This window comes from Apodemus sylvaticus, chromosome 7 (assembly GCF_947179515.1).
Source record: "Apodemus sylvaticus chromosome 7, mApoSyl1.1, whole genome shotgun sequence".
Taxonomy (NCBI): Eukaryota; Metazoa; Chordata; class Mammalia; order Rodentia; family Muridae; genus Apodemus; species Apodemus sylvaticus.
The window spans coordinates 15383812-15403525 of record NC_067478.1 but is presented as its reverse complement, the minus strand read 5'-3'; the positions used below and the strand labels follow the sequence as shown (position 1 = coordinate 15403525).

The window sequence follows — 19714 nt, the reverse complement described above, 5'->3', positions numbered from 1 at the left end:
CTATCCTGTCTATCAACAAGAAAAGCTACTTTAAAAGCGTCTCTCATTTAGAAAATTTCTTGTAAATCCTCACTCACCACAGGTACCAACAAGCGCTTCAGTGGGCAGCGATGTCGCTGATGGCTTCATTTTTTCCCAATAATCATATACACAAAGCAAAGACCTCAACCTTTATATAAATACACACAGGTAAAAACATGTGCTAGAGAAGGGGAAAAGATACAGTTGAAAGCCCAGAACTAAATAGCTGTTCTCTACTAGACCATGGTCTGTGATCCAAGCTGACTTTTAATACCTTGTGTGGGAGGCTCACTGAGCAATTCCACACTCCATTACACTCCACATGCAGTGGTTAAATATTATTCACTATTAAGAAGTCACACTTAAAAACTGTTCACATGGTGGATTTTATGTTAGGAATTGTGGTTCTTTCTCTCCTATTCTGCATGGGAGCCTGGATATTAGATCCACACTGACCTCAAACCCTCAGTGCAGAGGCCGTGCACTCTGGCTCTCCTGCCTCCACAGCACGGACAATTATGCTTGTTTTGTTTCGTTTTGTTGTAAACAAGATCCATTTTAATTCCTTTCTGCAATTCCAATATTTAGGAAGCTAAGGCAGGAAAATTGCTAAGAATTGAAGCCTCAACTCTATAGTGAGATCCCGTCTCCAAAAATAGTTTTTTGTTTTATTTTAGAACCAGGCCTACTGTCCTAGCTACTCAAGAAGCTAAGTGGGATACAAGGTCAAGCCTGCCCAGGCAACATAGTAAGACCCAAATTCAGGGTATAATAAATGAATGAATAAAATGCAAAAGACCAGGAATACAAGTAATGATTAGAGCTTCTAGGTTCAATTCCCAGTATAATTCCCCACTTCCCCAATGAAAAAGAAAAAGGAAAATGATAGCACAAATAAGCTCAGGGCGAAAGGCAGAGCACACCTTTGATCCCAGCACTGTGAAGGCAGAGGTGCTCAGATCTCTGTGAGCTCAAGCCATCCTGGCCTACAGAATGAGTTTCAAGTCAGAGAAACCCTGTCTCCAAAACAACTCAGGGCTAGAGGACATGCTTACCACGGAACAAGGTCCTGGCTTGAATCTGAAGCACTTACACATGCAACATTCTTAAAAAGTAACATGACGGAGCTGGAGAGAGGGCTCAGCAGTGAAGAGCATACTAGCCATTCTCAGAAGTCCTGAGTTCAATTCCCAGCACATTATAGATGGTGGCTCACTACCAGCTATAATGGAATCTGATGCCCTCTTCTGTATAATACCCTCTTCTGTCACATAGGCACATATGCAAATACATCACTCATAACACAAATAAATAAGTCTCTTTTAAATAAATATTTTTTAAAGTAAGATATCAACTTTGAAGTTGGGGCTGAAGAGATGGCTCAGCGGTTCAGAGCATACTGTTCTCACAGAGAACCTGCGTCTGGCTCCCGGGCAGCTCAAGCCCCTGTAACTTCAGCTGTGGAGAATTTGGCCTCTGGCCTCTGCCTGCTCCTGCATGCACACACTCCTCCACAGACACACACCACACAGGGACACCTATGCAAGAGCTGAGCTAGAGCACAGCTCGCTGAAGAGTGCTTGCTGAGCATGTGCAAGGCCCTGGGCTTATCCACAGCACTGCAAAACTAACCAGAAAGCATTATTCAGACCAAGCTTCACAGCACAACCTGAGATTCCAGCAGGAGGAAGGCAGAGGCAGAGGTGACAGGATCACAATAAGTTCAAGGTCAGCCAAGGATACATAGCAAGGCCTTGACTCTAGAAAAATCATAAAGCATTCCTCAGAATCACAATTTAAACATTAAAAAAATTCTACAAGGATGCCTTAGGAGCTCATTCTCATAACAAGGTCCATCCAGTCTTTTAACTGTCAATGCCTAAACTGGTCACTAAGGATAGAAAAGGGTTCAAATGAGCCCAGAGACAAGGAAGGGCTAAGTCTAATCATCCATTTGGTTAGAGCAGATGGGGGCGGGGGGCCGTGGGGAGACAGTGGGTGGCCAGACTCTGTAGAATGCAAGTTGGAATGTACGTTCAACTCACATGGCATCCAAGAACCCAATGAAAGTAAACTTCAATTATCTTACGACAACACAATTAACACTTCAGCACACATTTGCAGTCTACTTACCCTGTGGGATAGGTATGAGACTTCAATTACTGAGCAGTCTTTCTAAATTTCATACTCTATTCAATTAAGATTTTATATGCATTACCAAATCACACAAATAGTCCACTTAACTAGGTAGTCACAAGGCACATACTAATGTTCTAAAGCACATTTATAATAGTGGCCATATAAAATTACAATAAAGCTAAAAAATTCCTAATGCCTAACCACAATACAAGGCACTACTCACATTGTGGACACTGGTGTAAAACCTACTAGGCTGTTAGTCAAATCACAGCAGGGCATGTACAAAATTACACATGTTTAAAAAGGAGCAACTTGCTGGCTTATGGAGTTACTCTACTTTTCAGTATTAAGACTTACTCCGACTTATGAATAAGAAAAGGTGACCTGGGGTGGAACAGGGTGTAGCTTTAGGTATAGCATTTGCTCAGTATGTACAAGTTAAAGCGTCAGCCCGCTGCTTGGCAGGGAAACAGAGCAGCTAGAGGAGAGAGGAAGGAGATCGGTACAATCAGCGCTGACAGCTGTCTAGAGACAGACCTCTCAGGGGTGATGCTGGGGTAGGCCTGGGCTAGAGAGTACACGGGTGTCTATACTGTTTGTTTCTAGGGAAGGGGTTTTTGCAAGAGTGATTTCTGTTTGTTTTTTTGTTTGTTTGTTTTGTCTGTTTGGTTTTGAGGCAGCATTTCTTTTAACTTTTGGAGCTTCAACCTTACTATAGCAAAGAACGGCTTTGAACTCTTGATCCTCCTGCATATACATCCCAAGCACTGGGAATGTGGGCATGAATCATCACTCCTAATTGCCTTCTGGTTTTACAACAAAAAGCTTTTCTTTTTCTCTCTTTCTCTCTTTCTCTCTTTCTTTCTCTCTTTCTCTTTCTCTCTTTCTCTCTTTCTTTCTTTCTTTCTTTTTTTTTTTTTTGCATTCCTTGAATCCCAGCACTCAGAAGGCAGAGGCAGCAGATTTCTGTAAAAGATCTCTGTACGTTTGGGTTAGCCTAGTCTACAGAGTTCCCAGCCACCCAGAGCTATATGGTAAAACCCTGTTCAAAATAAAAACCAAGAAAAAAAGGAGAGGAAGAAGGACGACGGAGGGGAGGGAAGGGGATAGGGATGAGGGACGGGGGACGGGAAAGGTCCAGTCAGGTCAAATACAAGTTTGTTCAAGCTCAGCCTGGGCTACTGAATCTGTTCTATCTAGCCTGAGCAACTGTGTAAGACCCTGGATCAAAGGAATACTTTGAACTGGGGTAGATGTTCACCTGCTTAGCATGTAAGGCCATAGATTCAATTATTCTTTGTTTAAAGAGAGATTTATTTATGTATTTATTATTTATTTACTGTGAGTGCACTGTCACTCTCTTCAGACGCACCAGAAGAGGGTGTCAGATCCCTTTATGGATGGTTGTGAGTCACCATGTGGTTGCTGGGAACTGAACTCAGGACCTCTGGAAGAGCAGTCAGTGAGCAGTCTTAACCACTAAGCCATTTCTCTCACCCCTAAATTCAATTCTTAAAGCAAAGAAATTATGTTTAGCCATTCAATGTGCAATTGATTTGTGTTCTAATCTGTGTCAAAAAACCTGCAAAGTTTATAAAGTTTCAATAAGCTAAAATTGAAGAAAAAATTTAAAATATTGAAGTTATTTTTATTTTATGTTTACTGGTATTTTGCCTGCATACATGTCTGTGTAAGGGTGTCAGAAACCCTGAAACTGGAGTTATAGACAAGTATAAATTGTCTTTTGGGCATTTTGTTTCTGCATTTGGAAGTATGAAAATTAAGCAATTACTCAGAAGTTGCAGATTGAAGCAGGTAAAAGATCCAGTCAAACAAAACTATCTGTGGGTGGGGAGGAATTCTTCTAGCAGGAAATCCCGTGGGCAAAGACAGTGGGTACCAGTTATGTGTTGTTTATTTATAAACAAGGTGTGTTGATCTGGCTATTTCTGGCATGAAAAATATGTTCCTAATGGTCAAGTGTTCAGAAAAGAAGGTAGCTTAAACAAGCTGTCGCTACTCTAAACACTGAAGGTTGAAGGATCTTTTGAAACACTCAGTACCATGGCAGCTTAGAGCAAGTAAGAATGCGTGACTCTCAGTCACAGGGGCTGTGACATCCTGTTTTGATCCTGAGGCATTGGCATTCTGAGATCCCAGCCCCATATCTAGGCTGCTTCGGGGGTCAATGAGAGAGTCTGGTCTCTGTTGGTCTGTGAGAGTCTGTGGAGGAAGAGGAGCAGGGCAGTGATTTGGGAATGTTCTATGTCATTAGTCAATTAGGTCAGAAAGACCAGCAGCCAGGAGTTTTTTCTAAATTCAGTTCTTTGAAGCCATATTACACTTGGAGTGTTGGTCTTTCATATTACAATGGTGAAAAAACTCAGGAAGCTTAGCTTTTAACTTGAAAACATAATCAAGTGGTCCTCGCCTTTCTGCATGGTAATCATTTAAGGAATGTAATGAAGCCCTTTCTTTGCAGATTCCCAATGAGTTCCCTGCCTGCTGGGGGGAAGGAGAAGCAGATTAAATGTGGCCATGACCTCTGCACTGGCCTCTTCACTCTCCCTCCTCCCGGCAGGTCGCAGGTCGCATGGTCCAACCTTGACTCCCGATCCTGCCCTCAAAGGGTAGTGCTACTCTGTGCCTTTGTGTTGAGTTGTCAGGAATTAGTGTAATTACAGATGGAGTTTGGAAAGTTAGAAGGCAGCTTTAGTTTCCAGGAAGCGCCTACTTGGAAAAGTCTGACTATTCATTGTTTCATGATGAGGGTATATTCTGAGCATGTGTTACACAGTTATATGAATATCATATAATACAAACCTAAGTGATACATTTACATCTAGGTTTTATAGTATGGCTTATTTCTCTTTGACCACAAACTTAGAGACTGAATGTAATGAATAATGTAGACTATTGTATATAATAACATTTCTATATTCAAATGTATCTAAATATAGAAAAGTCACAAGAGAAATACAGCATAAAAGATAAAAGATTCCCCACCACCACCACCAAGAAAAAAATCACATCCGTGTGGGCACTTAGTGCTAGGAGAGCTATTTACCAGACTGTAAAGTGCTCTGGCTAAACCTGGGTGAGTGGTCAGCGGATGAAGCCTAGAGTCCTTACTATGCGTTATTGTTGGCTTCATAAATACTGTTTAGGCTGTATTAAATTTGTTTATGGCTTTAGCATTTGAGATAGGGTTTCACAGAGTATTCCAAGCTGGCCTTGAACTCCTGATCCTTCCTAGTGTTGGGATTATACACATATACCATCCATTCAAATTACACTTATATTTGCATATTTATTTTTTAAATTTCTTCAAGAGGCTGGACTTAGTGGCCCATGTCTTTAATCCTAGTACTCACAGGCAAAGACAGGCAGATCTCTAAGTTCCAGGCCAGCTAGGGCTATACAGCCAGACCCTGTCTCAAATTTTTCTCTCAGAGTCTGACATCTGGTAAAATGCTACTATGTAAGGCTGTGACCTGACTGTGCTTCCCAGTCAGACTTTAACAAAGCTGCTCTCTCACCTCCAGGAGTGGATCCATACATCCAGTCTCACACACACTGATAATACTAATAAAATCTTCACAGATGTTCTGCAAGGGCCTGAAGCAATGACTTAGTGGTTAAGAGCAATGGCTGTTCTTCCAGAGGACCTGGAGTCTTGTGGACTCTTTGGGGGAGCCCTGTTAGCAAAGCTATGTCACTATGGCTGGTATGGAAGTGGTCAATGTCAAATAGGGGGAACAGGCATACCTGCCATATCTGGCCTCGGGATTGGGCTACCCTAAGAAGTACCCAAACACACAGCTTCTAGTGAACGGCAGAGGCAAAGGTTCCCAGGTCAGGTGCTGAAGCTCACAAATTGCTAGCTTTCCCCAGTAGAAGATGCTGTGCAGCTTATTAGGAGCCAAATATAGACTAGAGGTCTAAGTTTAGTATTTAGTATAGACTCCTCTACATCAAGCAAGTACACTGCTATGGCTTAAATCTAAAACATCCCCCAAAGGCTCATGTGTCAGAGGTCTGGTTGTCAGCTGATGAGCATGGTGATGTGATCTGATCAAAATTAACCTGCTGATGAATTCATAATTTGATGGTATGACCGGGAGGCAGTACAGATAAGGGGGTGGGGCTTGTTTAAAGGATGTGCACTGCACGGATGGATCTTGTTCCTGGTCTCTCCTACACATTAAACTTGATGCTAGTCATGGCACCAGAAATAATAAGCTCCAAACTCCACAAGCATCTAAGACATCACTTCAAATAGAGTTCACATCATATGCACCTGTACTCATTACTTTCTCTCGGTTCATGCCCCGCCTGTGTGATGTATGTACAAACATAAACCCCCAGAATGGTTAGCAATGGTTATCTGATATGAGACAGCCAATATGAAAGCATCTCTAAAAAACACAAGGTAGATGACCATTTTAAATCCTAGCTGCCCTTCACAAGGAAAACAGAAGTCCCTACCCAACAGAACTGCAGGCAAGAGCAGACAAGGCTAGTGACCCGCAGGGATTCCAACACTCCGTTTAGCTGAGTGGCAGGGCACAAGGATAATAAAGAATAACAGCAATTTCTCTGGCCAAGATTTGGTTTTATATATCCAAGTCTGTTCTCAAAACCTTATTTTCTAAGAAAATACAAAATAACAGCAGCTACAACAATAATCAGCAGCATGAATGGACATAACTAGGGCAAATGACAAATTAAGTAACAACACTTACTATCTGTTTTACTCACTGAAAAAAGTATCACAGAATACACACTGCTTGTTTCAATGATATTGCTCATTTTTCAACAGCACCTTCTAGGAAGGAAGGAAGGAAGGGAGGGAGGGAGGGAGGGAGGGAGGGAGGGAGAAAGATGGATTACAGGCACAGAGTAAGAATGTGGCGGCTCACACCTTTAATGCCAGCACTGATGGCAATAGGCATATGAATCTTTGTGAGTTCTAAGCCAGCCTGATCTACAGAATGAGTTCCAAGACAGCCAGGGCCACAGAGAAACCCTGTCTCAAAAAAAAAAAAAAAAAAAAAAAAAAAAAAACACACACAAAAAAAGTTTGCTCTTCCTTAGAGGATTAAAAAATAGACCCAAAGTTTCAGTCCAGTTCAAAATTAGGTCAAAGGTCGGAGACTAGGAACGGCCTGTGACCTCCACTTCATCTCCTAAAGTCCTTCTGTCATCTTCCACCTCTTTACCAACAGCCTTGTCAACACATCCAAGCTTCTTTTCCCTGATTATTGTTGTTGTGTTGTTTTTGTTTGGTTGGTTGATTTTGTTTTGAGGCAGGGTCTCTTTACACAGACCTGGGTGTCCTGGACCTCACTACTGTTGGGATTCAGACCCAAGACAAAGGCTGAGGAGCATATTTTACATACCAAACCAGACTTCCAAGCCTCCAGGTTCTCTCAGCATCCTTCAGTCCCTACATGTCAGAGGGCAAGGCTGGCATGCCCCGCCCTCTGCCCTGAACTTTCCCTACCCCAAGGGTCTTCCCTATGTAATCCAGACACTTTGGTCTCCCCATCCTCTCCCCCCTCTCTCCCTGTATATATATCTTCTTTCCCCTCCCCCTCTCTCCCTCCTCCATGGCAACTTCCCTGTAAGAGTGGCTCTCCAATAACCCTGCCTTTATATACTCTAATTTTGCTTGAACTGGCTCATTTCATCAATGGAGAATAACTTACCAGCTACATAAACAACAAAGGCCTCAAACTCACAGAGATACACTTGTTTCTCCTCCCAAATGCTGGGATTATAGACATGTGTTCTGGACCTGTTTTTTTTAAGTCAGGGTCTTACTCAAGTCTGCAGTGCTGGGGTTGCAGGGGTGTGCTGCATTCCCAAACCATACCCAGATGTGTGGCTCGCTTCTCATCCCTCTGCCCTGCACTGTAGCAGTACACACAGGACTCAGAGAGCACCGTGCCCATGGTCCTCTGTACTCACGCCTGCCCCTCCTCTTTCTCTTGAAAGACTCCTCTCCTTCCGCCCTCTAGGGGTGCTCCTCCTAACCCCAGGTCCTAGTTCACTGGATAATGAGCATCTCAGGTGTTCCTACAACACAACTGTGCTCTGCTTCACCTGCAGTGCTCACTCTACACCGCCTGCCCTTCAACACAACTGTATAAAGTAGTTGCTCAAGAAATATTTGGTTGATGGAGGAATATACACTGACATTTTCCCTCATCTGTGGCTCCATACCAAAATTTGCTTTCCCCAGTTTGAAAAGGATAGACATTTCCGGTATTGGAGAGCAGTGTTCATCTTAGGAAGATAGTCACCAAGGAAATGAGTGTCTCTGGTAGCTTCAGGAGGAGCGTGAATCAGAAGAGAGATTGCAATCATCTTTCTGGAAACACTCAACTACTAGATAGTATGTCCCATTCTGTTTTTATAAAACTGGCTGATTCTTTGTGGGGGTAGGGGTGCGGACGTGTCTTGTGCTAGACAAATGTTCTACCACTGAGCAAGCATGACTAAGTGGCACATGCCTTTAATCCCAGCACTTGGGAGGCAGAGGCAGGCAGATTTCTGAGTTCAAGGCCAGCCTGGTCTACAGAGTGAGTTCTGGGACAGCCAGGGCTATAAAGGGAAACCCTGTCTTGAAAAACTAAAAAAAGTTATATGAAGGTAAGAGCAAGGACTCTTAACCCCTGCCACACAGTGGAGCCACCTAGGCAGAGACTATAAAAAGTAGATCCCTAGGTCACACCCCAAAGGTCCTGATGTCTCTGTCCATGGGGTCAGTTCTCAACCAGCTGTTATTATAAAACCCCACCTTAAAGACATAGGAGCTCTATAATAAAAAGAAGTAGACAGTACACTGAGGGACCTGGCACACTCAAGAAATGAACACTGAGAAATTAAACATGAACTAGCTAAAGAGACAGAAGGAAGCCAAACACGGCAAACACTGCACAACAGCCTTCAGGAGACTAAAACACAAGATCCCAAGTCTGCAGCCAACCTGAATCTTACAAAGACCAATTTTTTTTTTTTTTTTTTTTTTTTTTTTTTTTGGTTTTTGGAGTTGGAGGAGGAAAAGAAGGAGAAGGAGAAGGAGGAGGAGGAGGAGGAGGAGGAGGAGGAGGAGGAGGAGGAGGAGGAGGAGGAGGAGGAGGAGAAGACGAAGAAGAAGAAGAGTCTCATCTCACTATGTAGACCAGGCTGGCCTTAATCTGCTTGCCTCTGAGTGTTGGTATTAAAGATATCCACCACCTTGCCTGGTTTCTTATATTATTCTCAAAACTCAGTCATACACTTCGTAGCTATTACTCTGCATGTGTGTGTGCACTATTCTCAAGTGACCTCTCACACACATTTCTGCACTCTACAGACACATCTGAAGAGAAAATCATAGATGTGGGACTGACAGACTTTGGCAAAATGGTTTTCAATTCATACTCCAACATAAGGATTTAAGATATTTTACTCTTACTCTTACTGGTATTGAGTTACTGTTAAACACTTTATTAATAATTTGAACAGGAAAAGAAGAGAAAAATGGAGCAGAGTGACCAGCATAAGACAGAAGTTGACCTTCTCCACAGTTTGATTAAAGAGCGGTGAGACCAAGCCATAAACTCAGACTGGGAGTGACGAGTCCTAAGGGCCGTGAGGATCCCGGACAGGGAGTTTCCAAACAACTAACGAATCAAAACATGTCACTGTTTTGCTAACTAAACTTGCCTACCTCAGAGGAAAATTCCTACAGAGAACATATGGCAAATTACTCTAAATAATAACACTGCTGTGGTGCTCTTTGTCTCTGTGGTTGCTTCTCTGGATCGCATCCTCCAAGCCAGCCCTAGGAACTGAGACCCCCGCAGCCCGACCCCCAGAACAACTCCAAGCTCAGAGCAGCAGGACAGGTACAGGAGAGAAAAGACAGAGACTGCTTCTGAGCTCACACATCTACTCTTCACACTGTAGGCTCACTACTCCGAAAACCAGTCACCTTTACCAAAGCCTGTTTCCAGACCTCCGAGTTTGTTGTGTGTTATGCTCCAAATGACAGGCAAGCTCTAGAAGAATGTGAGGAGCCAGCTTTCCCAGAGACCTGTACCTGCCAGGATCCTGGGAGACTGGGGGGAACCTTCCGCCTCAGGCCAGTGAGCACAGAGAAATATCTACGAGTCTGTACTAGTCTACTTCTACCCCTGGGCTTGCTTTCTGATCAGCATAATTTTTGTCCATGAACAATTAACCCCAAAAAACTGGTGCCCACATTGTATCTGACACTCCCACCAAGAAAGCACAAAAAAATGTCAAAGGCACATTTGTAGTTTATGCATGTTACCTGTAAAATATGTTTCATTTTAAAATAGTGCCATCTGGGGCACTATAGATGGTTCAATAGTTAAGAGCACTGACTGCTCTTTCAGAGGACACAGGTTCAAGACCCAGCACCCAGATGGCAGCTTACAACTATCTGTAACATCCTCACACATACGTACATGCAGACAAAACACCAAAGCACATAATAATAATAATGATGAATAAAAGAAATAAAAATAGTGGCATCAATAAAGATCAACTACTACTGGGTTCCACTGATTTGGTGACGCTTCATTCCTGAGTAGGTTCTCAGCGCCTATAGAATGAAATAATCTCTGCCTGGCCTAGTATAAACAGAGGTTGGGGAGCTGCTGTCTACAGCTTCTCACCTGAGATAAGGGCAAATTTTCCCCTCTTAAGATTTTTGCTACCAACCAATAAGCCAGAGAATACCAGCACCCAATGCCTGCTTTGGCACCTCTAGTAACAAACTTTGGTGTGGTTCTGAGCTAACCAAGCAACTGTTTCAATACAGAAGATTTACCACTAGACTCATTGCCCTGTCGCTGCTAGCAGACTCTTCAGCCCTTTTTCCAGCACAGCCCACACCTCCCTGACTGAATTCTTTACATTCTTCTCCCTGAAGGACAACCCTCAGAAAACTTGGGTTAAAATCAAGAAAACAAAAACAGCCAGCCAGTGGTTGCGCACACCTTTGATCCCAGCACTTGGTAGGCAGAGGCAGGCAGATTTCTGAGTTTGAGGCCAGCCTGGTCTACAGAGTGAATTCCAGGACAGCCAGGGCTACACAGAGAAACCATGTCTCGAAAAACCAAAAAAAAAAAAAAAAAAAAAGACCCAAAAACTCAGTGCTGGGAACTTAGCTAAACAGTAAAGAACTCCATCAAGACCTGGAGCAGGTAGGTAGTCTAGCTGCACTAAATTAGGGCGCATCCAGTCAAATCTATAGCTCAGAGGTAGAGCATATGTTTAGCATATACATAAATCTATGGGATCAATTCACCATATCACCAATAAAAAGAAAGACTTGGGAGGCAGTGCCCAGTCGATCTCTTGAGTTCAAGTCTGGCCTGTTCTTACAGAGCAAATTTTTAGCCAGTCAGGCTACAGAGGAAGAACCTATCTCAAAACAACAATAACTGCTACTACTACTTAGGCTTGTACTAGTCCCATGCAGTGAGCAACTGAGTACTAAGAACCTATATCCTAATCCTCATACTTAAACCAATCAGAACACTACTTAAAGGGAAAAAGAAAAAAGGGGGCAGAAAAAGACAACCAGAAGCTGCAAGTTAAGGGAAAAGAACAATATGAAGAAAGGGGGAAGGGTTAAGAAAAGGACAGTGCAGTGTATGAATCGACCACAAAAGGCAAAAGCATCCAGAACTTTCCTCTAGCAATATTTGTCACACCCATGCTAAGTATGGTCTGACAAAGCCAGTCTCCACTCAGGTCTCATGCCCTTGCACAGAGGTAGTGTTCTGGACACCTGTAAGGAACAAAGTATACTACAACCACCAAGCAAGCAATCAATCAATAAATAAAAATAAATATTTTAAAAACTAGCCAGGGATATGAGAGAAAACGCAGCTGTGCTTCCCTCCCCAGTGTACCAAAGGAACCAAACCTGAAAATGAAGGCTCAGTATCCAGAAGCCAGTTCACAGAAGTAACAGAGAACTACCCTGAGGTACAATCTCTTAAATCCAGGCTGTAACCCTTCAGGCTCAAGTTCTTCAGCAAACTAAAGAGAAGAGGAGGAAAAACAGAGGTTTTTTTCTATAGAGGGGAAGACCAGAGGAGAAAACTACAGATTAGAGAGCCCTTAAAAACACAACCAATTGAAAGACAGAAACTACAATGTCCAATAATGCACCCTGTATCAAAAACATTTTGTAGCCAGGTGTGGTGGTGCACACCTTTAATCTGAGCACACAGAGCAGACACAGGCGGATCTCTGCAGGCTCCAGGACGGTCTGTCTACTTACACAGCACACGTGGCAGTGCCTATAACCCCTACTCAGAGGGGCAGAAAGGAGGATCACAAATTTAAGATCCGCCTTTGTTCATTCCAGAGACCCTGCCTCAAAAGACAAAACATGAGGCTAGAGAGATAGCAGCTTAGTGATAGAGAGCATTTGTTACTCTTGCAGATCACCTGGGTTCAATTCCCAACATGCACGTGATGGCTCATAATTGTCCATAACTCCAGTTCCAAGAGATCTGCCTGTCTGACCTCTGTGGGCACCAAGTAATAAAAATAAAATAATCTAAAAAATTTAAAAACAAACCCAACAGGGCCTGTGAGACAGCTCAGTCAGTAAAGGTGCTTGCTGCCATGACTGATTGATGACTCAAACTGGTTCGTGGGACCCACCTTTGGAAAGATGTCCCACAAGTTGTCTCTAACTGCCACATGTATATTGTGGCACACACATGCACACACAATAAGTAAACAAAACACAAAGATGAAGTAAACTTAAAGCACAGCCCAGAAAAAAAAATTTTTTTTTTTTTTGCAAAGACAGCCAAGCCAGGAAGGGTGAGTAGAGGCCTCTCAGACAATCAGGTTTGTGGAGAAACCATTAGAGAAACCCCAGTAATCACTTCTCAGGTCCTACTCGCCCAACAGTTGTTATCTATCAAGATGATACTGTGACTAGGACCAACTGCCTGGACCCTCCATCCATGTCTTAATTGGCTTCAGGGGATGGGTAAAGGTTTTTGTTTCATTAACTGTTAGGTTGCTGCCAGGCCTATTCTCAGATTGACTTTCCACACAGTAGAAAGAGAATAGACCCCTTAGGTTTCCTTTGACCTCCATACATGCACAAGTGTAATTTAAAAATTCTCAGGAGCTAGAGAGATGGCTCAGTGGTTAGAGCTTGCTCTTCAAGAGGACCAAAGTTAAATTCCACATGAGGCAGCTCACCTTTATGCACCCTTCAGGAGGTCTGCCTCCTCTGGGCTCTGCAGGCTCCTTCACTCACAGCAGCTACACACACTCATACTCATACACATTTAAAGTCATAAAAATACATCTTTAAAAAAAATGTCTCCCTTCCACTGCATAGTTTCCCAACTCAATCAGCAGAACCAGTTTAACCTGCTTTCTTGAAGAATCTATTAGACAGCAGTGTTTCTCAACCAAGGGCCTAATAACATCACTGCCTCATTCCCATCATGAAATGGCTCTACCTACTGTGTCCTAATCCTACTAACTCAAAGCTGCCAACATCTCTGCACCCATCTGAGTCCCACTGCTAGCCCACCTGCCCACAGCAGTCTCTAGTCACCACACCTCACTGTGCCCAGAGACCCTCCCAGCAGTCTAGTTCTTCCACTCACTGTGAGCTGTCTTATCTTCCCTCCTTTTAGCAGTGTTTACATTTTCTAATCTAGCGCTCATCTCTTTCCAAGGCGTCTCAAATTATCCTCCATACCCATGCCTCCCTTTAACCAAACCATGACCAAACCAAGAGGCTTCTGCAATCCACTCTGCCCAGGCATTGGAACACTGCCATTACTGCCTGAGGGTCCCATATCAGGACAGGGATAGCCATGCAGGCCAGACACATTAGTATGTCCCAAAATGTGAATCTGGCTTTGAAAAGAATCTACTGCTTCTCAGTTCTCCTCAGCCCTCTCCCCTTAACTCTCACAGAACCTTCCAGGATGGGCCTTGGCCCTCCAACCTATTTTATAATGCAGGAATCAGAAATGCACATAGCCTGGCTGAAGTCACTTGTCAGAGACATCTTATCACTAATCCAGTCTTCTGAAAAATACTAACTAAGGGAAACTCGTTCCTTCTCATCTGTCTAAAGACAAGCGAAGAGCTGGGTTTGTATTGTCACATGGGATCCACCCTTGCTGACTAGGCACACTGCGCAGAGAAAGCCACTGTAAATCAAACCAAAGCCGCTGTAAATCAAACCACGCCACACTGGATCCACCCTTGCTGACTAGGGACACTGCACAGAGAAAGCGGCTGTAAATCAAACCACGCAGGAACTGAGACCAGACAAGAGGTGAACAGCATTTGGTGCTCTTGCAGAGGACCCAAGTTCAATTCCCACCATCCACGTGGCTACTCACAACCTGGTGTTACTGCAGCTCCAGGGATCTGAAGCACTCTCTGACCTTACCTTGCACCAGACACTAACACGGCTCACATTTGTAAAATAATAAATAAGCAAATAAATAAATAATTAGAGGTGATAAGGGCTTCTCTGTGTAATAGCCCTGGTTGTCCTGAACTCACTCTGTAGATTAGGATAGTCTCAAACTCACAAAGATCCACCTGCCTCCTGAGAGCTAGGATTAAGGGTGTGCACCACTCAAGAAAAAAAAAAAGGTTGAGGATTTAGCTCAGTGGTAGGATATACCTTACAAACTCAAGGTCCTGGTCCAAGGTTTTGGTCCTCAAAACAAACAAACAAACAAGATAAATATTTCTTCTGGGTTTTTTTTTTGTTTTGTTTTGTTTTGTTTTTTTTTGAGACCGAGTTTCTTTGTGTGGCTGGCTGTCCTAGAACTAGCTCTACAGACCAGGCTGGCTTCCAATTCAGAGATCCACCTGCTTCCATCTCCCAAGTACTGGGATTAACAACTTCTACAAGTTATCCTTTGACCTATACACTTATCATGTGTACACAAATACACACACACACACACACACACTCACACACACACGATAAGGAAATTCTTTAAAATTTTTAAAAATAGTTGCAGCTGGGCACAGTAGCCCACACTAATAACCCCAACATGTGGGAAACAAAGCAGGAAGATTGTGGGCATAAGATCTACAATAGAAACACTGTCTCCAGCCGGGCAGTGGTGGCACACTTGGGAGGCAGAGGCAGGTGGATTTCTGAGTTCGAGGCCAGCCTGGTCTACAAAGTGAGTTCCAGGACAGCCAGGGCTACACAGAGAAACCCTGTCTCAGGGGGAAAAAAAAAAAAGAAAAAAAAAAGAAAGACAGAAAAGAAACACTGTCTCCAAAAAATAACCCAGGGAACTTAAGGAGGCTGAGGCAGGAGCATGCAGGCCCAAGCCCAACCTGGGCAACATAGTGAGATTCTGCTTCTAATCAGAGAAGTATACACAAAATATAAATAAACTGAATCCAGTAGCCCACTGGTGTGGCATCTCTATGCCTGCAAACAGAGCACTAGGATGCAGACTCCCACAGCCCAGCTAAGGAACACAGATGCTCTGCTTTCTCCACCCTAGATCCAAATCCGAAATAAAGCTACTAAGATAGATTATCACTCTACAAAGCAAGGAAGGAGTCTGGGTTGCAGTGTCCCTAGCAGACATAAACTTCCTTCACTCAGGGTTTCATCATTTGGGTTGGTGACAGGGATTCAACTAGGGACCATGGCCATGCTAATTAAGCACATGCTCTAATCGTCCCAACCACAGGTTTCTTTTTAAAATCAGGTTGTTCTAGATATGGATGGTTTTTCCTGGGGCCAAGCTACCTTGTCCCTTCATCATTTCTGTCCCTGGCCCTCAGCCACTGTGTCTCTCAGGGAGACAAATGTATGGTGCATACTGGGATTTCCCTAAATAGACAGAGGCATCAACCCCCACCCCTCAGGAGGAAGCAGACTAGCTTCAGTTAGATGCACCACTTGCTACTGTCCTTTATAGACCTGGTGAAGAGGGGATGGGCATGCTAAGATAGGACAGAAGAAGAGGTGCTAGGAACTAAACTTAGGTCCTCTGGAGAAGCAGCACTGTGGGCTTAGGGCTGGTGAGCTAGTGCACGCCTTTAATGCCAGCATTCAGGAAACAGAGGTAAACTGACCCTATTGACCCTTTTGAGTTCCAGGCAAGACTGATCTACATGGTGAGTTCTAGGGCAGCCAGGGCTGCACAGAGAAACTCTGTCTTTAAAAGAAACAAAAAACAAGAACGGGAGAGAGGCTGTGATCAGGGTATAAAGTCAATTAAAAACATTTTTTTTCTTTAAAAATTACATTTTTAAAAAAAGAGAGACTTAAACCGGGCAGTGGTGGCACACGCCTTTAATCCCAGCACTTAGGAGGCAGAGGCAGGCAGATTTCTGAGTTAGAGACCAGCCTGGTCTACAGAGTGAGTTTCAGGACAGCCAGGACTACACAGAGAAAATGTCTCGAAAAACAAAAACAAAAAAAGACTTTACCTATATGAATGTTTTACCTGCATGTATGCCTGGCACTAAGAAAGGTCAGAAAAGGGCTTTGGACCCCCCAGAACTGAGTTATAGATGGTATAAACCACCATGTGGGTGCTGGGAATCAAATGAGTTCCTCTGTAAAAGCTAAGTGCTCTTGACCACTGAGCCATCTTTCCACCTCCAATCTACGATTTATTAGAAATCAAATTCATAATTTACACCAAAATAAAAAGGGGAAGATATCAAGTGCCAATGACCAGACATGCCAGGCACCATTCATACTGCTAGCTGGGCATGTGTCCTTTACAGCCTGCTGAGATCACACTGTCTCGGTCTGACTAAGGAAAAGAAGGCAAAGGTCTCACCTGAGGTCACAGCAGGGAGGATCTCAGGGTCTATATTGGAAATTCCCATCCTCAAGCTCAGATGTCTGCTGCTGAAGATAGTTATCACTGTCCAACATAATCATACTTATGCCAAAAGTCTTGCCTGTCTTGCTCAATAGCAACAACCCAATTTCTGAAAAGTCATGATTGAGTCACTACAGCACCACCAAGCCCTATGTAGAAGATCTCTCCCTTAAAAACCCTTCTTACAACAAGAGCCAGCAAACTTAACTCAGAGTGGTACATATGTTTTATTCCTTCATTGACAAAAATGATATGGTGCTTTGAATTCTAAACAGCAACAACTTGGTGCTCAGGCAGAGGATAAAACAGGTTGAGTTGAACTAGAACAGCCTGAGGATGCATCTAATTACTTAAGTACTTGTCTAGTATTTTACGAAGGGAAGGAGAAAGAGAACAGGAATGGAGAGATGACAGAAACAGAGGAGATATACAGGAAAGAGAAAAGAGTAGAAGATTACTCAGAAGACTGAGAACAAAGTCCAGGAGCATTCCAAAGCCTACAATCTCACCGGGTATCCAGCATCACAGAGAAAGCAGAGCCTTCCTTCCGCCTCCTCCGCCCTCTCCCCTCATCTCGTGTTCATTCCCCTCACCCCTCATAAATCCTACCTATATGGCACAGCAGGTCACACACATCATCTAAGTCTCTATATGTATATGTAGTCATCTATCCTGGAGAGAGAAACACACACACACACACACACACACACACACACACACACACACACACACACGGGAGAAGAGGGGAAAAGAAATTTCAAGACACACATTTCCCAGGGACGGCAGTGGCCTAGAGTCAGGAATAAAAGTAACTAAGGCAAGTTGATCTCAGGGGAAAAGCAGCTATAACCAGAACAAACCTGTTTTTAAAGAAATCAGGGGCTTAAGGTATATCTCAGTGATAGGGTACATGTTTAAATTAACATGTATACAGTTCTGGGTTCAATCTCCAGTATCAAAACAGAAAAAAATAATTTTTGTTCAAAGCCTCTTGCCTACCAGCAAAACTATCACTGAATATCTTCAGTAAGCTTGAGCAGGAATAAAAATCAAAGTAAGTAGGGGCTGGAGGTTCCAAGTTCAAATTCCAGCAACCACATGGTGGCTCACAACCATCCATAATGAGATCTGACGCCCTCTTCTGGGGTGTGTAAAGACAGCTACAGTGTACGTACATATAATAAATACATCTTTGGAGGGGGGTAGGAAGCTGGGCATGGTAGCACATGCCTTTAATCCTAGCACTCAGGAGGCAGACACAGGTGAATCTCTGTGAGTTCAAGACCAGCCTGGTCTACATAGCTAGTTCTAGGACAGTCTCTACAGGGGCTACAAAGAGAAACCCTGTCACAAAAAAACAAAAACACAGACAAACAAACAAAAGATATGAGGGGCTAGATAGGTAACTCTGGTGCAATGCTTGCTTAGCTTAGCACAGGCAAGGCCCTGGATCTGAACCTTCAGCACTTCAAATTAAAACATGGCATAAACTAAGTATGACTTTATACTCCAGCACTCAGAAGACAGGAGGATTTCAAGTTCAAGGCCAGCCTATACTACAAAGTAAGGCCACGTCTCAAAAAAAACAAAACATGACACAATACCAAAGTTCAGATCCAAGGTCAAGGTGTAAGTATCTTGGGTGTTCCAGATCCCTCAGCAGCAGTACAGAATGGCGAAACAGGCCTAGCCCAACACCCAGTTACTACAGCAGCCCAGACACAGAGGCCACAGAAAAGCTGACACTGAAGAGGACAGCCGTGCCCTAGGCACAGCCCACAATAGACTCTATTATCCCTGGAGCCCCATGACAGGATGGAAGACAGGAGGCCAGGACATTCCTCCACCCCCTCACACCAGAGGGAAAGGGCACTTTTCAGAAGCTTACACAGGAAGTAAGTCATTTTCTTCAGCAGACCCCTCCTCTTTAAAAGGAAAGTGACCTGAAATGCTATCAATTAACTCAGGTAAACTAGATGGCCACAGGAGCCTACCGGCAGTCAGCAATGCAAACCAGAAGGAAAAGAACACAAAGGGCTTTGAAAAAACAGGTTACCCAGAAGCCCCATCAGTTCAAGGATGCAGTGAGAGCAGAACAATCAGCTTCTGCCAATGATTTGCTCCTGATCCAAGGGGCTTAGTCATTCTCTTGGTCCCACCCTCCTTGAGTCAGAATCTCACGCTGTACCCCAGCTCACCAATCCTATCTTCAGATTGGCATGCTCAAGTGTTAGGGGTCTACACAGATTGGTACACTGCTCAGTGTAGCAGGTCTACATTTACTCTACTGGTAAAATACCGAGATCTTCTCCAGGTAAGCAGAAGCAACAGCTGGACGCACGAGGCCAGAACAGGAAAGGCTGAGACAGGACTCCTACTGTTATCTATTTGTGACTTTAATGGACTCTATTTTTAGATCTTTAATAAAGAGCCTCTCTTCTACTCTCCTACCAAATTTTCCCATTCAGGCAATTCAATCTTTCCAACACTGCTCAAAGATCTAAAAATGTGACACTTAACAATCAGCTTTTATTTTTCCCTAAACCCAGAATTAAAGCCTACTCAAGAGGCCCTCCCTGGACTCTCCTTTAGCAAGGCTACCTGAGCTCATGGCAGATTTGATACAAAGATGATCTCCCAGCTCAACAAGAGAA

General features: G+C 43.6%; 1 protein-coding gene across 5 annotated transcripts in view; it reads right to left on the bottom strand.

Moving 5' to 3' along the window:
- Window positions 1-19714, bottom strand: part of Dag1 (dystroglycan 1) — a 52223-nt gene that overhangs the window by 18638 nt on the left and 13871 nt on the right. The window lies entirely within an intron of this gene.